The sequence below is a fragment of the Arachis hypogaea genome, chromosome 2 (genome assembly GCF_003086295.3).
Source record: "Arachis hypogaea cultivar Tifrunner chromosome 2, arahy.Tifrunner.gnm2.J5K5, whole genome shotgun sequence".
NCBI classification, from domain to species: Eukaryota; Viridiplantae; Streptophyta; class Magnoliopsida; order Fabales; family Fabaceae; genus Arachis; species Arachis hypogaea.
In genome coordinates, this window is record NC_092037.1 from 91,609,579 (window position 1) to 91,628,550 (window position 18,972).

Here is an 18,972-nt window from a genome sequence, read left to right on the forward strand (position 1 = left end):
GTGCCAAAAGAAGAAAATGTTAATACTATTATTGGCTCAGGCAATGTGATAGAAGGCTCCGGAAGAGCTATAATTTTGTTTCCTGGAGGAACAAAATTTATAATAAATAATACAATATTGTCTACCAAGTCTCGAAGAAACTTGTTGAGCTTTAAAGATATTCGCCGAAATGGATATCATATTGAGACTATGAATGAGGGAAATCATGAGTACTTATGTATCACAACTCATGATTCAAATAAGAAAGTTATATTAGAAAAGTTGCCCTCACTTTCATCTGGGTTATATTATACCAAGATTAGTGCAATTGAATCACATGCCATTGTAAACCAGAAGTTTACTAGCCCAAATGAATTCATAACTTGGCATGATAGACTGGGTCATCCGGAAATAACCATGATGAGGAGAATTATTGAAAACTCTCATGGACATTCACTAAAAAACCAGAAGATTCTTAAAACTAGTGAATTTTGTTGTGCTGCATGTTCTTAGGGAAAGTTAATTTTAAGGCCATCACCAGTAAAGATTGGATTTGAGTCCCCTGAATTCCTAGAAAGGATTCAAGGTAATATATGTGGACCTATTCATCCACCATGTGGATCTTTTAGATATTTTATGGTCCTGATAGACGCATCTTCGAGATGGTCACATGTGTGCTTATTATCTTCTCGCAACTTGGCATTTGCGAGATTACTGGCTCAAATTATTCGATTAAAAGCACAATTTCCAGAAAATCCAATCAAAGTAATTCGTCTTGATAATGCTGGTGAATTTACTTCCCAAGCTTTTGATGCTTATTGTATGACTAATGGAATAAGTGTTGAACATACAGTAGCTTATGTTCACAAACAAAATGGGTTAGCAGAATCACTTATTAAACGCCTCCAATTGATTGCTAGACCCTTGCTTATGAGAACAAATCTCCCAACCTCGGTTTGGGGGCATGCTATTTTACATGCCGTAGCACTTATTCGTTTAAGACCAACGAGTTACCATCAGTTCTCTCATATGCAATTAGCTTTTGTCCAGCAGCCAAATGTCTCCCATTTAAGAATATTTGGGTGTGCGATATATGTTCCCATTGCACCACCTAATCGCACCAAAATGGGACCCCAAAGAAAATTGAGGATATATGTTGGATATGATTCTCCCTCTATAGTGAGGTATCTTGAGATACAAACGGGAGATGTATTTAAAGCCCGATTTGCGGATTGTCATTTTGATGAATCAAAATTTCCAACATTAAGGGGAGAGAATAAGCTTCCTGAAAAGGAACTTAATTGGAATGCATCATCTTTGATGCATTTAGATCCTTGGTCAGGGCAATGTGAACTAGAAGTTCAAAAGATTATACATTTACAAAGAATAGCAAATGAATTGCCTGATGCATTTTTCGATACGAAGAGGATAACCAAATCTTATATACCAGCGGAAAATGCCCCAATTCGAATTGATGTCCCAGTAGGACAAGTAGCCACTGAAACAAATTCACGCTAGAAGCGTGGCAGGGCAGAAAATGCCCCAATTCGAATTGATGTCCAGTAGGACAAATAGCCACTGAAGCAAATACACGCCAGAAGCGTGTCAGGCCTGTCGGTTCCAAAGATAAAATCCTCGAAAGAGAAAAGAGGTAAATACTATTCCTGTTGAAAGAGACATAATAGAGACACATGCATTTGTCCAAAATTTTGATATAATTTTAACGCCAGAAGACGTTCAGGTACCTGAAAATTGTGAAAATGACAACATCTCGATAAATTATGTCTTTACAGGAAAGAAATAGGACCGAAATAAGACAATTGTCAATAAAATATTTGCATATAATGTGGCATTGAATATCATGCATGAAAGTAAGGATCTTGAGCCAAGATCAGTCGAAGAATGTCGAGAAATGAATGATTGGCCAAAATGGGAAGAAGCCATGAAGGCTGAATTAGACTCACTTGCAAAACGTGAAGTCTTCGGACCTGTAGTCCGTACACCAGAAGATGTAAATTCTATTGGATACAGATGGGTATTTGTGAGAAAACGAAATGAGAAAAATGAAGTTGTGCGCTACAAATCCCGACTTGTGGAACAAGGTTTTTCACAAATGCTCGGTATAGATTATGAAGAAACGTATTCCCCTGTAGTGGATGTGATAACATTGCGTTATTTGGTCAGTTTATCTGCATATCATAAATTGCATATGCATTTAATGGATGTGGTAACAGCCTATTTGTACAGCTCATTAGATTAGGATATCTATATGAAAGTCCCTGAAGGACTAAAGATATCTAAACCATCCAGTGAATATTCACAAGGGTTATACTCAGTTAAATTGCAAAGATCTTTATATGGTCTAAAGCAATCTCGACGAATGTGGTATAATCGTCTTACTGAGTATCTGGCCAAAAACGGATTCAAGAATGATGATATATGTCCATGTGTTTTCATAAAGAAAACCGCATCTGGATTCATTATAATTGCTGTGTATGCTGATGATTTAAATATCATTGGGACTCCTGAAGAGATTCTAACAATTATAAAAACTCTGAAAGAAGAGTTTGAGATGAAAGATCTTGGAAGGACTAAATTTTGTCTCGGTCTGCAGATCGAGCATACAAAAAATGGGATCTTTATTCATCAAGTGACATACACAGAGAAGATCTTGAAAAGATTTTATATGGATAAGTCACATCCTTTGAGTACCCCAATGATCGTAAGATCTTTGGATATGGAAAAGGATCAATTCCGTCCTAAAGAAGAGAATGAAAATATCCTTGGTCCTGAAGTACCATATCTTAGTGCCATTGGAGCGCTAATGTATCTTGCCAATAATACGCGAGCTGACATATCATTCGTGGTGAATTTACTAGCAAGATATAGTTCCTCTCCAACAAGAAGACATTGGAGTGGAATCAAACAGATCTTTTGATATCTTCATGGAACGGTTGATATGGGGTTGTTTTATCCCTATGGATCCAAGTCACAACTAGTTGGCTATGCAGATGCCGGATACTTGTCTGATCCACATAAAGGGAGATCTCAAACAGGATACCTGTTTACATATGGTGGTACAGCTATATCATGGAGGTCCACAAAACAGACGATAGTAGCAACCTCCTCTAATCATGCTGAAATACTAGCAATTCATGAAGCTAGTCGTGAGTGTTTTTGGCTGAGGAGTCTGATTCAATATATTCTATTATCATGTGGATTGACTGATCATAAGATGGCTCCAACTATCTTGTTTGAAGATAATACATCATGTATTGCTCAACTTAAAGGCGGATATATCAAAGGTGATAGAACAAAACATATTTTTCCCAAATTCTTCTTCACTCATGATCTTCAAAATCAAGGGACAATTGATGTGTAACAGATCCGCTCAAATGATAATCTGGCAGATTTGTTCACAAAGTCACTCCCAAAATCCTCCTTTGAAAGATTTGTACATGAGATTGGGATGCGCCGATTTCGAGACATTAAATGATGTCGGCAAGAGGGGGAGACTGTACTCTTTTTTCCTTGATCAGGTTTTTTCCCATTGGGTTTTTCTCGACAAGGTTTTTAATGAGGCAGTCCCCATCACAAAGGTTATTGTACTCTTTTTCCTTCACTAAATTTTTTCCCATTGGGTTTTCTTTAGTAAGGTTTTAACGAGGCAATAATCCTAAATGGTCATCCAAGGGGGAGTGTTGTGATAAGTATGAATAATGTGGATGACCATTAATAACGTGGATGGCTCAATATTTCCATGGTAGAATGCTCATATTACCAAGAGAGCCTCCATTTAATGAAGGTTGAAAATGTGGATCCTATTCATGTATAAATAGGAAGTGAAGCCTCTGTTGATTACACACTACGATCAATAAGAATTCTCTTTTTCTATATTCTCTATATACAAAACTCTTCCTCTCTTTCTTTCTTTTATACGCTCATACATATATATAAATATATAAGTATCATATTTTATATTGAGATAGTAATTGCGGTTAATATTATTATCTAATTATATTTCTTTACTTTATGTTTGTTACTTCTTTCTTATTTATTTTTTTATTTATTTTACAACAAAAACAACAACCGCGTGCACTTTTAGTTTGCAGTTTGTAATACTTGAAATCAAAAATTAAAAATTCCACTATCCCCTATCCCCGCTATCTCTTTTTCTGTCATTTAGCCATCGTAGAATAAGTAAAACAAGAATTTCTGGTAGTGGAAAAGGAAGGACTGTTGGTACCGTTTGTTTAAGGAAGGAGGTCCGTTGAAGGAGGTCCAGCCCATAACACCGCTGAAAGAGGTCTGATCCACGACGTCGCTGTAGCAGGTCCACTGCTCCTTTCCATCTAGTTGCAAGTTATCTTAATCTCTTCTCATGCTTGTTCTTATCATTAATTAAATATGAAAAATGATACTACTTGCATTCAAAGTTTTATTGGATTATGGCATCTTCATTGAATTAGATTATGATGCTGCTGTGAATTTTATTGTTCATGGAAGCCCTGCATCTTGAGATTGAAAAATATTTTTAAACCTTTAAAATCACCTCTTTCCAAACTCAAATCATTTTTTCTCAAATCCTTTAAAGGTACAGTTATATTCCATAATTAAATACTCTTGATTAAATAAAATAAATAGAGATATTATTTTATTTTTGCGCTGTTATTTTTGGTAATAATTTTTTTTACACAGTTTATTATAAGTTCATCCAATTTTAGTGTATCCATCAATTATTACTTTCATTAATTCTATATATACGTGTATCTATGATATTTTAGGAGGTGTTTTAATTCAACGCAATTAAAAGTGAGGGACCCAAAATTAGTAATCATGCATGGTTCTTTTTCTTGGTCTAGTTACTTCGAGGTTTCTTTGTCCATAATTAAAAAATTTGGTTGGCATATGCTAGTGAATTACCATTGAGAAATGAAAATAGAAGTGGAATAGAATAGCTAGATGCTTAGATTCACTTACTAAAAGCGCTAAGATAGAGATTTTTGTTGCCTCCAACTCTTCCAATCCGAGCTTGCCATCTATTATGTTTGATGATGCCTGAATTCATATTTTAAAATAGAATAATGAACTCTCTAATAACACTATGATATTTGGATAAGAGAAAGCCTTAACACAGTTTGGGACAGACAAAAAAGAATAACATTAATTCTTTATATTTTAATACTTCACATATCAATTAAGTTTCCTGCATATTCAAATTTTAATTATGCCAATTATTAATAATTATATTATACACTATTGCATAGACATTTTTTAGGTTCTAATAATCAAATGTACCTTGTTAATCTACGATAGATGGATGCACCACATGAAAACCCACTACTCTTCCTACATTCATATTGAGTGTTTTATTTATTTTTTTGCTCCTTGAACCAGGGGCTCGCAGTGCTATATCATGTTAATAGACAAAATTTGATGACTATTTCTTCTTCTAGTTTGTGGAAATATCATTATAGATTAGTTATTTACGGTAAATCTTTTCTTCGGTGCAATCTTTTCATTATGTGGTATGGAATATCTTTTAAATTAATTTTACTGGAATATGGTAATTCAACTTTTGTGATCTAAACTGTTGAATAATGTTTTATTATTCTTTTTTATTGGTAACTATCGCTTCTAAATATTTTAACTGCTTGTATTTTAAATATTTTAATAACACTTTCTTTTTAATTTATTTCTTATTTGACAGATAATCATGGCACCAAAAGGTTGAGGTGGACGAATAGTACGAAACACTCGTCTTGATCAATCTCAGCTTTCCTCACGTAGGTCAGGTATACATTCGCCGTTTAATTTATTTTACCATTAACAACTCTTGATTTAGGAAATATGATATATGCTTATTTTATTGAGTTTAGGTGAGCAAATTGTTGACATTGATTCTTCTCAACCACCGATACATATGTTAGGTATGTAGTTGTACTATACGTTCGAGTTGTATGTTTTTATTGTGATTTAATTAATCCTCGGCGAGGAAGTGGTTTTATTTTATCTATTTTTTTGGCTTTTTTTTGTTTAGGTCAACAGAACGATAATAATGATAAACCTCATCTTACACATTTGAATGTGGGATCAGCATCAAACCAATCCCCACAAGTTTTATCACAATCATCACCTCAATTAGATGGTATGATTTACTTCAGATAAATGTTTACATATTCACAAATAACTACACATCTAATTGAAAATTCTCTTATTCATTGTAGGTGTAAATTCGTCTGACGCATCTGCTTTAGATGCAGAAGATAATGAGCTACCTAATGTTGGATAATCAAGTGTGCATACTGAAACTAGGAATAACGAAAAGCTGATAATAGCTATAGAGAAAGGCGATAAACCATAAGTAGTTATACTATTATGCTGACCTTCCTATATCAGCATACTTTCTACTTAAAATGAAAAAGAAGAGTATCACTAGGTGCATGATCTTTAATTTACTAGTTTATTACTAGATTTATTAAATTGACCTAATTTGTACCTAGTTTTTTTCATGCAATCACAAATTATCACAAAGGTGTGTTTGCTGTTAGAGTCTTATATATATCTCATTTATATTATATTATTTATTAATTATTATTATATTTATTTTTATGAAATAAATAAAAAATAAATATAAATATGTGGATATTCTTTTTTGTAAAACATTGATATTAATCTAAACTTAAGTTCACGACGCAGGGAATCCATTTCACTAAAGTCCAAAACATATGGCCTTTTTAGATCACTATGAAAAAATCTATTAGTAAATAGTTTTAAAGAAATAAAACATCTCTTTTCTTTTATATCCTCTGATCCAGTATTATCACTTCTGCTCAATTAAGAAAAATAAATATAAATATGTGCATATTTTTTGTATTCCTTTCATCTGAAATTTGTCAAAACAGCAAACATAAATATGGATAACAGCAGCTCCATGAAAATGGTATGTGACCAGCAGTAAATACATGCCTCTTGAGTAAACTAAATATTTGTTCTGATTATTACTTGTTTTTTTTCTAATTTGTTCTTCATTTAATTGATGGGTTTTTTTATTAATTTAGTTGATGCACTCTTGGGAGCTTTACATTCTTATGATCGATGTTATTTGCATGAATTATTTTAAAGTTGTGAGTAGTATAGCTAAGCCTAGAATTTATTGTTGTTTTGATGATCTATGTTTTTGTGTGTTAAATTATTTTTTATAATCGTGTATTTTTTAATGTAGGAAGAGATTTACAGATCATATGGTAACTCGTGACATTACGAAAGATTTGCTAAGCAGTATGCCTTCTCCAGCGCCAAAATGACAGGATTATTGTCCAAACATGAAGGACGAGTTATTTAAAGGTTTCCTGGTAAGTGATTATGATGTTGCCTCAATGCAATTTTAATAGATAATTGGATTGAGTAGTTACTAAGTCTTTTGATCACTTAAATTTAGGAAAAACATGAATTTGCTTCAAATTATGATAAAGCTATGGCAAGAACTGTTTGGAATAGGACAATACTTGACCGCTATCCTGATATTTTAAAAAGAGTAAGGGAAAGAGCTTTTAAGGAGGCAAACTCAACTAGTATTGCTGATATTAAGGGTCATGGACCTAAAACAATGAAAGTTGATGTTTGGAATGACTTAGTTGATCATTGGTTAGATTCAAAGTGGAAAAACAAGTCTGTGGCTAGTCAAAAAATAGAGCTGCTATGCCTGCTCATAAACTACATACTGCAGGGTCTATCAGTTTTGGCGAACACTAGAGAAGAAAAGTATAAAGAAAAACATTGCCTATCTCAAATGATTTATGATACTGTATTCTAATAAATGTTGTTACAGAAAGTTAAATTGAAGCGTCGTGTATCCTTTTTTAAAGTATATGATGATGTTCATAAAAAAAAAAGTAGAAAATATCTTTTCCAAAGTACTCATAATTAACTTTTTTCCCCTAAAGATTACTAATATAATTGGATTGAGACTTGAACTGATGAAGCAACATAAGAAAAGGATCTGAACCAAGAGAAAAAAGAGAGAATTGTGAAACAAGAATATTGAGTGTATTGAATTGATTCTGAATAATACATATATCACTGGCTTGTGACGAATATTCATATAATTTTGATTCACATGCTTATTGGAAAAATTCTTGGAGACAATAAGCTTTAATAATTTTGTTTATTATTTAACTAGTATAAATATTAAATTATTTTTAATAAATATATTTTATTAATGTATGTATACAAATTTTAAAAAATATAAATTCAAATTATATTAATTCATATATAAAAATTTTAAAAAATATAAATATAAATTATTATATAATTTTTTTTGTATTAATTTTTATAAATATAAGCGTAAATTATTATTAACTAAATATTAATTTAAAATAATAATATTTATTAGTCATATAATATTGTATTATTTTGTTTAATGTACATTGAAGACTTGCATAGTTTGTTAAAGCTACTGATACCTAATTAATCGATAAATCGAAGAAAAAGTATTGGGTATCAATATATTATCTGTCAATTTATTGTCAACAATAATTAATTATTTTAAGAAGATACATGTATAAAGAGATATATCTATAAATATATTTTTATTAGATATATTTATAAAAAAATACTTTTATTAGATACATCTATAAAAATATTTCTTTTAAATATAATTATATAAAAATTGGCAAAAATTGGTAAAATTTTTGTTGGTTACGTACCAAAACTGTAAACCGAATTGCCAATAGAAAACAGAATTTGGTAGTTGGTGAACAGGGTCAATTTCTTGTGTGATAAAAAAGCTGCTTAGTTTCTTTATCCCCTCAAACCCACGGTACTTTTTAGAGTTACCATGAGATTGGTTCTAAATTTCATAATACATCTTTGTTTATATGGATGACATTCTCGTTATCGATAATGATCTAAATCCTATTATTTCAACTATTTGACAATTGATACCTATAATAAGTTTATCACGAATTATTTTAGAAATTTATTTTTTCTATCACGCTGAAAATTTTTGGAAGCAATAAGGATTAAATTTTTAATTTTTAATTATAAAAGTTATAATATCACTATGTCATCATAAAATTATTTATTCCAAAAACATATATTGTTGGATAATATAAAATGAGTTATATATCTAACTAAGATGAACCTCTAACGTGTAATATACATGATAATAATAATAAACTAATAATCTTAGGTATCAAATCTTCGTTTTGATAACATATAATAGATACGAAAAAAAAAGCAAAAAAAAAAAAACACTTTAAAAAGAAACAAAACAAATTAATTAAAACAGATACAAAAAACAGGCAAGGACCATCAAAGTTAACATCGTCAAAAAATTAAAGGGGACCAAAATGGTCAAGTTTTGAATATCTGATAATACATAACTACTATTCCAAATTAGCTACATGACATCCAAAGCAGCCAAACAAACACAATATTTAGGTAGCATTTGTTTTGAGATACTGAGACAAAGACTGAGAAACTGAGACTCAATATTATGTTTGTTAATCTAGAAATTACTGGTACTAAAACTTTTATTTTTGTCTCTAAAATTTCAGTATTTTAGTACTTCCAAAAAGTAAGGACATAGGAAACTAAAATTTTTAGAGATGGAGACTGAAACTTTAATAATATTTTATACCTAAAATACCTTTATTTCAATTAATTAATTCTAATTTTACTCTTTGTACAAATTAAATTAGAATTTCATTTTTATTTTAATTTTTGTCTCTCACTTTATACTAAATAAAATACTGAAATTTATTTTAATTTCAGTCTCTTAATCTCTGTCTTTCAGTCTCAGTCTTTCTATTTCTCTGTCTCCACTAAACGCTACCTTATATATAAACGAGGCTATACGAATAAGTGCGTGTCATTTTGAAAAGGAAATATAAACAGTGCATGTCATTTTCATTATTTATTTCTCTCATTTAAGGCTAGCTAGCTAGTCATGAATGATCAATAATTATTAATTGATTAAGGCTACTTTTTTATCTATCTTTTGCAAATGTGTGTATTATATATATCAATCTAGATTGTGATAAAGTAAGTGAATCACAAATGATGAAATGAATAATTTTTTTCTTCATTCTATATGTGAGATCGTAGAATAAAACTAAGTGATATTCATCAGATTTTTCGTGCGAGGGTGAGGCTAACATCTCTGCAGAGTTGAGTGGCTATTTATGTAGGTCTAAAAATTGAAGATGTATATAGATGTACAAAATGTTGCGTACATATAAAAAATTAATTATTAAATTAACTATAATATATTTGTATTTAAATATTTATATGATTTAATTTATTTTTAACGTGTATTTTATATTTTAATATATATTTTATATAAATAATTTATTTAATAATTAATTTTTTCTATAACTAAGCTAAGATTAGTTTGAATTAGCTTTTTTAAAAAAATTTATTTTTTATTTTTTGTAAAATTATCTTTTTTTAATAGACAAAAAATATTTTATATTTGAATAAAATTTTTAAATATTAAAAATGTCTTATACTTCAATTTTTTAAAAAGTAAAATATTGTTGGTTTTTAGAAGAAAACAAATAATTTATTTTTTTAATATTTTTTAAATGTATTCAAATGTATTTAAAATTTAATAGAAATATTTTATTTTTGATAAAAAATCTTTTTTCACTTAAATATCCTAATCTAAATTAATAAGTAGTATTGTTATGAAACCATTCATTATAAAAATTTAAGCTCTTAAGAGAATATAATATAAATGATTATATCTCTAATACTATCTTTCAAGTAAGAAATTTTTTTGAATTTGCTTAACATTTTCATAGCATTCTTTTTTTTTTATTTGTCTTATTCTCTAATTTTAAACTAATAAGAGAAAGCAACATTTGAAATGACAACACTACCTAAATCTATGATACCTATCCCGTCTCTAATCACTTAGGGTGGATAATTACTTGTCCCGACATATATATGTGTGTCAGATAATTAGTAAATTAATTAATAATATTATATTATTTTTAAATTTTTATTTTAATTTATGTTATGTATGTGATGATAATTATATAAATTTTAATATTTAATTTTATTTATTGAATTTTAATAATTATAGGGGCGGACACCTGTGTGGGCGAGTTAGGGTTCAATTTTTTATTACCCGTGGTTGAAGCGTAGCGAATTCTATGCGGGTTATTGTAGGGCGAGCGGGGTTGAATATGTAATACCCGGTCTAATCGAAATTAATTAAATAATAAGTTAAATATGAGTGAATATGGTTGGAAGATTTGGCAATTGAAATTTGATAATTTAAATATGATATTTGGATTCAGTGAATTTTTCCGAGTCGGAAAACATAGTTTTCTGCGTAAAAGCGCGCAGTGAAATTTTGACCGGAGGTACCGGCTGAGATCTGTTTGGTACTGCAGCTGAGAAAATTGATTATGAGTATATAAGATTAAGAAATGAGGAATCATAATTAGGGAGGGTAGAAATATTTAAAGTGCGATTTAGAGCGCTAATCTTAAAGGGTTTTGGCCCAAAATTGGGCAAACGGACAAAAATAAGTGAACCGGGCCTAAGTGGGCCCAAGACCCAACATATATAAACATTAGTTATGAGCATTTCTGCTCATTTTACCCTAAAAAGAAGGGTTGGGGCACTGAAATTGAGAAGAGAGAAGAGAAGAGAGAAAACCTAACTCTCTTTGATCTTCAAACCACCATAACTTGAGCTACGGAGCTTCGATTGACGAGCCGTATGCAGCCACGCGTTGCTCTTCTCATCCTCTACAATTCTTATCTAAGTTTTGTGGGCCCATTTTTCAAAATTCTCCACTGTTACATATTTTTGGGTAGTTAGTGTTAAAATCTTGTGATTTTAGGTGTTTAGGATACTCCAACATGGATTCTAAGCGGGTTCTATCCCTACTTCATAGGGGCTGAGGTAAGAAGTGCTCAAATCCTTGTGATTTGTCATTTTTATGAGTCCTAGGTTGATGTATGTATGTGATATTGGTTATGTTAGTGTATTTGATGATTTTGGTGCACAATTGGGAGATTGGTGTTGCTTGAGGAGCTTTGGTGAGGCTTGGGGCAAAGGTTGGTGGAGACTTCCAAAGAAGAGGCTCAATTGATTTGGCTACAAGAGGTACGGTTTAAGTTTCATTTAAGTACCGTGTGGTATGATGAGAATTCCTAGGCTAGATGCCCCTAAGATTAAGTTTGGATTGTGTAAATGGTTGGTGCTAATATGCATAATTGGTATGTAATGTGAATTAATGATTGTGTTGAGAATTGTGTGGCCTTGTATGCTTGGTGTATTGAAAATTTGATGTATTGGGTAATGAGTATTGATTTGTGGTTTATGCATTTAAATTGCGAAATTGGGCCGGAGGTTGTGAATTTTGGGCCGGAGGCCGGAAAGAGGTAAGGAATGTAAGTTGACGTGTGCATCGTATGATGACACAAGTGATTGGATGAATTTCAAATAATGAATATATGAATGATTGGGTTGGTTATTGAATAATAAGGTTTGGGGAGTTGAAGTGTGGAATTTGGTAATTTTGGGTGAAATTATGTAGACGAGGTATGTTTGGTTTTGGGTGAGATATATTATATGGTCATATATGTGATTATGATTATTGATGCCTTGATGGTATGATGATGCATGAGAGGTATGTATGTTGCGATATATGCTTGAGGAATGATTAAGGTTGATTTGTGGGTGAAACCACGTGATAGTGAGTATGATATTGATTATTTATAATGATGGTTGATTGGAAATAGTATTGTTGGAAATTGGGATGAGGAAGGATGTATGACATGTTAATGTGGTTGTAATTTAGCCATTTGTTTGAAATGGGTAAAAATGGTTATATGGCGGTTTTGTGAATTGTGGTAAGGTGTTAATGTATGAGTTGAGGAGGCTTGATGTTGATTTTGGTATATTTTGATTTATTTCAAAAAGGGTTGAAATTGGCATGTTTTGGTTGATTTTGAAAAGAGTTGAAAATGGCTTGTTTTGAAAATGACACTTTGTGGTTTTGTGTGAAAACATTATTTTTGGGCATACTTTGATGGGACATAACTTGGACTGTGGATTTCTGTTTTGTACCAAACTTATTTAGAAGTGAAATTGGATTCGGGATGTCCATGCCATTCGAAGAACGGGCGAAAAATGATTTAAAAAGAGAAAGTTATGTCCGTCGAAAGATTGGGGGTTGAATCTGTGAATTCTGCAGCTTTTAACTTAAAAATTTTTTAGCAGAATGACCCTCCACGCGTAGGCGCACTTGGCACGTACGCGTCATTCTTCAGGAAGGCACCATCCACGCGTGCGCGTAGTGTGCGCTGGCGCGTCGATGCGCTACATCAAATGCCCAGCCATTTTCCTGAGAGTTATGCCAGAGTTGTGCCAGTTTTGTGCCTGGGGCGCAAGTGCACCCACGCGTACGTGTGGCTGACACGTACGCGTCGTTTGGCTATTTTTCAATCCACGCGTCCGCGTGAATGACGCATACGCGTGAATGACGCATACGCGTCGATGAGCTTTGTGGCCATCCACGCGTGCCCGTGGAGTACGCGTACGCATGGCCCTGTTTTCATGCCAAAGTTGATTTTTGAGTTTTAAAAGCCAAAGTGGATAGTAGACAGTGGCGTTGTCCACTTGCTCCAGGTATGAGACGGGATAGGATGTTTATGATAAATGAGTTTAATTATAAAGTTTTGAATAAATGTGTATTTGTGATACCTGGGTAGTAGTAAGGGTGGTGGTTCATCCCGCTTGCTCCAGGTTAATTTTTGAGATTTGATAACAATGATGATTGCTTTTAAACTAAACGAATGTATGTTTTGAGATCCTGGGCAGTAGCAAGGGTTGTGGTTCGTCCCACTTGCTCCAAGTCAGAGATTGTGACGCCTGGGTAGTAGCGGCAGTAGTGGTGAATCCAGTCGCTCCAAGTTGAGCTTTTAAACACCCGCCTGGGTAGTAGCTGCAGTAGCGGTTATTCCACTGGCTCTGGGTTGAGCGGGCAGTAACAAGGGGGTTGTAGCTCAAACCTACTTGCTCCGCAAGGGGTGTTTCTGTCCAATGGTTAGCTACCAGGACATGTCGGGTTGGCTATATAACCGACAGATGATATCATCAGCCATAGGGCAGACATTCATCATTTGCATATGTTTGAATTGTTTGGGTTTGCCAATTTGTTTTGGATTTCTACATCACATATGCTATGTTACCTGATTATGTGCTACTTGTTCTACTTGTACCTTATTTGTGTATTACTTTCCTGTATTGCTTGTGTTTGTACAACTGAGAGGCTCCTCATGCTGGTGTCGGTGGGTGTTGATGGCTGTTCTTGATGAGATGAATTGATGATGCGATTGCATGATGATGATGATTATTGAATGAGATAATTTGAACTCCCTGGGTAGATGCAGTGATGTGGTTTCACTAGCTCCAGGTGAAGGTATGATGTATTGATATAGAATTGTTGAGGTAGAACAACTGGTGATGGTTTTCTTATGATTCTGAGTCTGATTCATGGAAGAGTCAGCGAGTTGGGAAACATGTGAAACATGAGTTAGATTTAGCACTCCTTTATGACAGTTGTCTATTCATGGATTAGCGAAAACCTAGGATGGATAATTGGTGAAGAAGTTTAGGATGCTTAGTGAGTTTTTAGTGCAGTGCATTATATTTATTTGGCACTTTTACCGTACTGGGAACCCATGGGCCCGAGGTTCTCATTCCGTATATATCTCTTGTTTTTCAGATACAGGTCCAGGTGTTCAGAAGTGAGTTGTGGGTCGTCTGAGAGACGGCGAAGATCGTTATTTTCTCTACTTTGTGTTTTGCTTAGAATCTCTCCACCTTTGTTTTGAAAAGTTTATGTTATGTATTGAACTCTTTTGGATTTGCCTATAGAGGCTTTCATGTTTCCTTCGGGAGAGATTAGGATATACTGTTGTCAACTACTTTCATACTGTACCCTAGCCGGCCTAAACTTCGCGGGTCGCAACTAGTGGCTATTTACTTACTTATATATATATATATATATATATATATATATATATATATATATATATATATATATATATATATATCTGTTATCTATCTTGTAATCTCCTCTATGCCTTGTCCATATATCGCTTTCGGCTTCACGGTTTATCTTTTGTTGTCGAAACGTGAGTGATACGTCTTCGCGATTTTATTTCTACTCTTTTCAGGCTTCTCGATTAATACTCTTTCAAAATTACCTATATTTATATATTAAAAATCTACCTGAGAGTCGTATTACCATAATATCATTGACTTTTGACTCGAGCATAAGGATTTAAATATTAGGGTGTTACATTATGGTATCAGAGCAGTTCGTCCTCGTGACCCTGAGGGATGGAACTGCTTATGTTTCAATGCATACTCTGAGTCTGTGCCTGTGCTAGTTAGGGTATCTAACCAATACATCTAGCATGAAGTCTATGAGTGTACCTTTGGTACTTTGAAGCACTATACTTCCGATATTGAAACTGATCAACTTGATATCGATTGTTTGGTGTGTATAGGAACCAGATGGCGCCTCGTGGACCTAGTCGGGGACATGAGAGAGATCGTACTAATACGCAGGAATTAGAAATCAACCCGAATAATCCGGTAAACCTTATAGCGGCGTTGGAAAATATGGCTGCTGCTATGCAGGCCACTGCGGAGGCTCTTGGGCTATAGATATACAATAATAGCAATGGCGGAAGGGAAGCTCAGGGCCTGATGACGTTGGCAACTTTCTTAAAGGTTAATCCACCTAAGTTCAAGGGAACCACCAATCCGACTAAAGCTGATACTTGGTTTCAGGCCATGGAGCGAGCACTGCAAGCGTAGTTGGTGCCTGAAGAGCAGCGTGTTGAATTTGCTACCTATCTGCTCATGGGGGAAGCATCGCATTGGTGGCAAGGGGCTCGACGTCTCCTGCAATAGAGGAATGATCCTATCACTTGGGATGCCTTCCAGGTAGAATTCTATAGGAAGTACTTTCCAAATTCTGCCAGGACAGCCAAGGAATTGGAGTTACTGCAGCTGAAGCAAGGTGCTATGTCCGTATCTGAGTATACAAACACATTTGAGGAGCTATTCAGGTTTTCTCGCGTGTGTCAGGAAGTTCCGGGAGACTTCGAGGAATGGAAATGCATTAAGTATGAAGGAGGACTCCGGAGCGACATCTTAAGTTCAGTGGGACCAATGGAGATCCGAACTTTTTCAGAGTTGGTGAATAAGAGCAGAATTGCTGAAGAGTGTGTGAAAAGGAGGGTTGCAGAGAAAGGAAGTCATAGAGAGCACAACCAAGGATTCGCACCAAGGGGTCAAGAGTTTAAGGAGAGAGGATACGTACAACACTTTTCCCAAGGACGGAATAACTTTGCGACGAGTGAGGAGTCCCAAAGGAATGGTAAGGGAAAACGGGCAGCGGCTGCTTCTGATATTTCGAGCTGTCAGAGATGTGGAAGTCATCACCCAAATAGGCCGTGCCGATTGGGGTTAGGTGTATGTTACAAGTGCGGGTTACCAGGGCATGTATCAAGAAATTGCCAACAAGGAGAGAGTCAGGATGCGGGCCGATTGCGACAGTAAGATTGAGGTAATTGCAATAATCAGGCTTAAAGGATAGTGCGTGATTTTATAATACCGCCTGTACAGTAAAACTGGGAATGTCGAGCTTAATATTAGACTGAGAAGCAAACCGGATAGTCCGAGTAAGGATTTGCCTTAATACAAATGGATAAATACCTGTGATGTAAATAATTTTCTGTTGAGAATGATGTGTTGTGTTTGTTATGTAGTTGGTTTATTTCTGAATTTTTGGTGAAACGAATTGAACCCGTGACTTTTAGTTTCTTTGATTTAAATAGATAAGGGATGGTCCTAAATGATGAATTTGGAAACGTTGATTTGAATTGTAGGTCAAGTTAAGTTGTGGTTTAGTACTTGAGGAAATAAGTGATGGAACTAATACTTGACGAGAAATCAAAGTGGCATAGTGGAAGCTTGCTAAAGCGTTAGCATTGTATGGTAATAATAAGGAAAAGTGGGGTATGATTAGAAATGCTTTATGCTTTGAGTACTTAAAAGTTTAGTGAGCTTATGTAGATAATGATTCTAGATAATTGGAATTAATTGCGGCTGTGAGCCTTGATGGTTCTGAAACGGATGAAAAAATTATCATTGATGCGTAATCGGATTTAGATGATGAGAGAGTGCAAGTTGTCGTGTTTGAGAGATGAGTACTATGATGTTTGGTCATAGTGACCTTGGATTTAGTTTGAGATTTATAATGATTGGTTTTGAAAGACGAATGTGAAAACCATTAAATTGAAATGTTAATGCGGTACTGAGATTGGTTTGAAGGAACCCGTGACGGGTGGTAAACTCCAATTTTGGGGAGGTGCTGTTGAAATTTTTTTTTTCAAGAATTTGAAAGAGTTTTGGTTATAGTTTTGAGAAGGACCTTTGATTTGAATAACTTTAACAAAAGAGATGTGTTTCAAATGCTTTTATAGATTATTAAAAGAAGCTGGATTCTTAAGATTTTGTTAGCTTGTTAGTCCAAACTCATTTGAATTCTAAAAACGAAGAAAGCTTTGATAGATTATAGTGATGTGGGATGATGGCTATGATTAACGATGATGGCAATATTATTGATGACATTATTTGAGATTTAATAGGGTGTGAGTTGATGAGACGATAAAAGTAAGGAACGAGGCTATTGGTCGGCGTTGAACGAATGACCGAGACCCTTGGAGATAGAGAAATCAGAGCGCGGCAACGGAAGCGCGCAGAGTAAAAGGACCTTGAAACTGTTATGCGTTGGATATAAAGGCAGACTACGCTTGCGTACTCGCAGTGATGGATGGAATTTTCGAGGGCGAAAATTTCTGTTAGGGGGATAGAATATAATACCCGGTCTAACTGAAATTAATTAAGTAATAAGTTAAATAGGAGCGAATATGGTTGGAAGATTTGGCAATTGGAATTTGATAATTTAAATATGATATTTGGATTCAGTGAATTTTTCTGAGTCAAAAAACATAATTTTCTGCGTAAAAGCGCGCAGTGGAATTTTGACCGGCAGTACCGGCTGAGATGTGTTTGGTACTGCAGCTGAGAAAATTTATTATGAGTATATAAGATTAAGAAATGAGAAATCATAATTAGGGAGGGTAGAAATATTTAAAGTGCGATTTAGAGCACTAATCTTAAAGGGTTTTTGCCCAAAATTGGGCAAACGGACAAAAATAAGTGAACCGGGCCTAAGTGGGCCCAAGACCCAACATATATAAATATTAGTTATGAGCATTTCAGCTCATTTTACCCTAAAAGGAAGGGTTGGGGCGCTGAAATTGAGAAGAGAGAAGAGAAGAGAGAAAACCTAACTCTCTTTGATCTTCAAACCACCATAACTTGAGCTACGGAGCTTCGATTGATGAGCCGTTTACGGCCACGCGTCGCTCTTCTCATCCTCTACAATTCTATCTAAGTTTTATGGGGAGTATTCCATTCACTTCTGCCTATTTTTTGAAATTTCCCACTGTTTTACGTTTTTGGGTAGTTAGTGTTGAAATCTTGTGATTTTGGGTATTTAGGGATACTCCAACATGGATTCTAAGCGGGTTCCCTACTTCATATGGGCTGAGGTAAGAAGTTCTCAAACCCTTATGATTTGTCATTTTTATGAGCCATAGGTTGATGTATGTATGTGATATTGGTTATGTTAGTGTATTTGATAATTTTGGTGCACAATTGGGAGATTGGTGTTGCTTGAGGAGCTTTGGTGAGGCTTGGGGCTAAGGTTGGTGGAGACTTCCAAAGAAGAGGCTCAATTGATTTGGCTACAAGAGGTACAGTTTAAGTTTCATCTAAGTACCGTGTGGTGTGATGAGAATTCCAAGGCTAGATCCCACTAGGATTAAGTTTGGATTGTGTAAATGGTTGGTACTAATATGCATAGTTGGTATGTAATGTGAA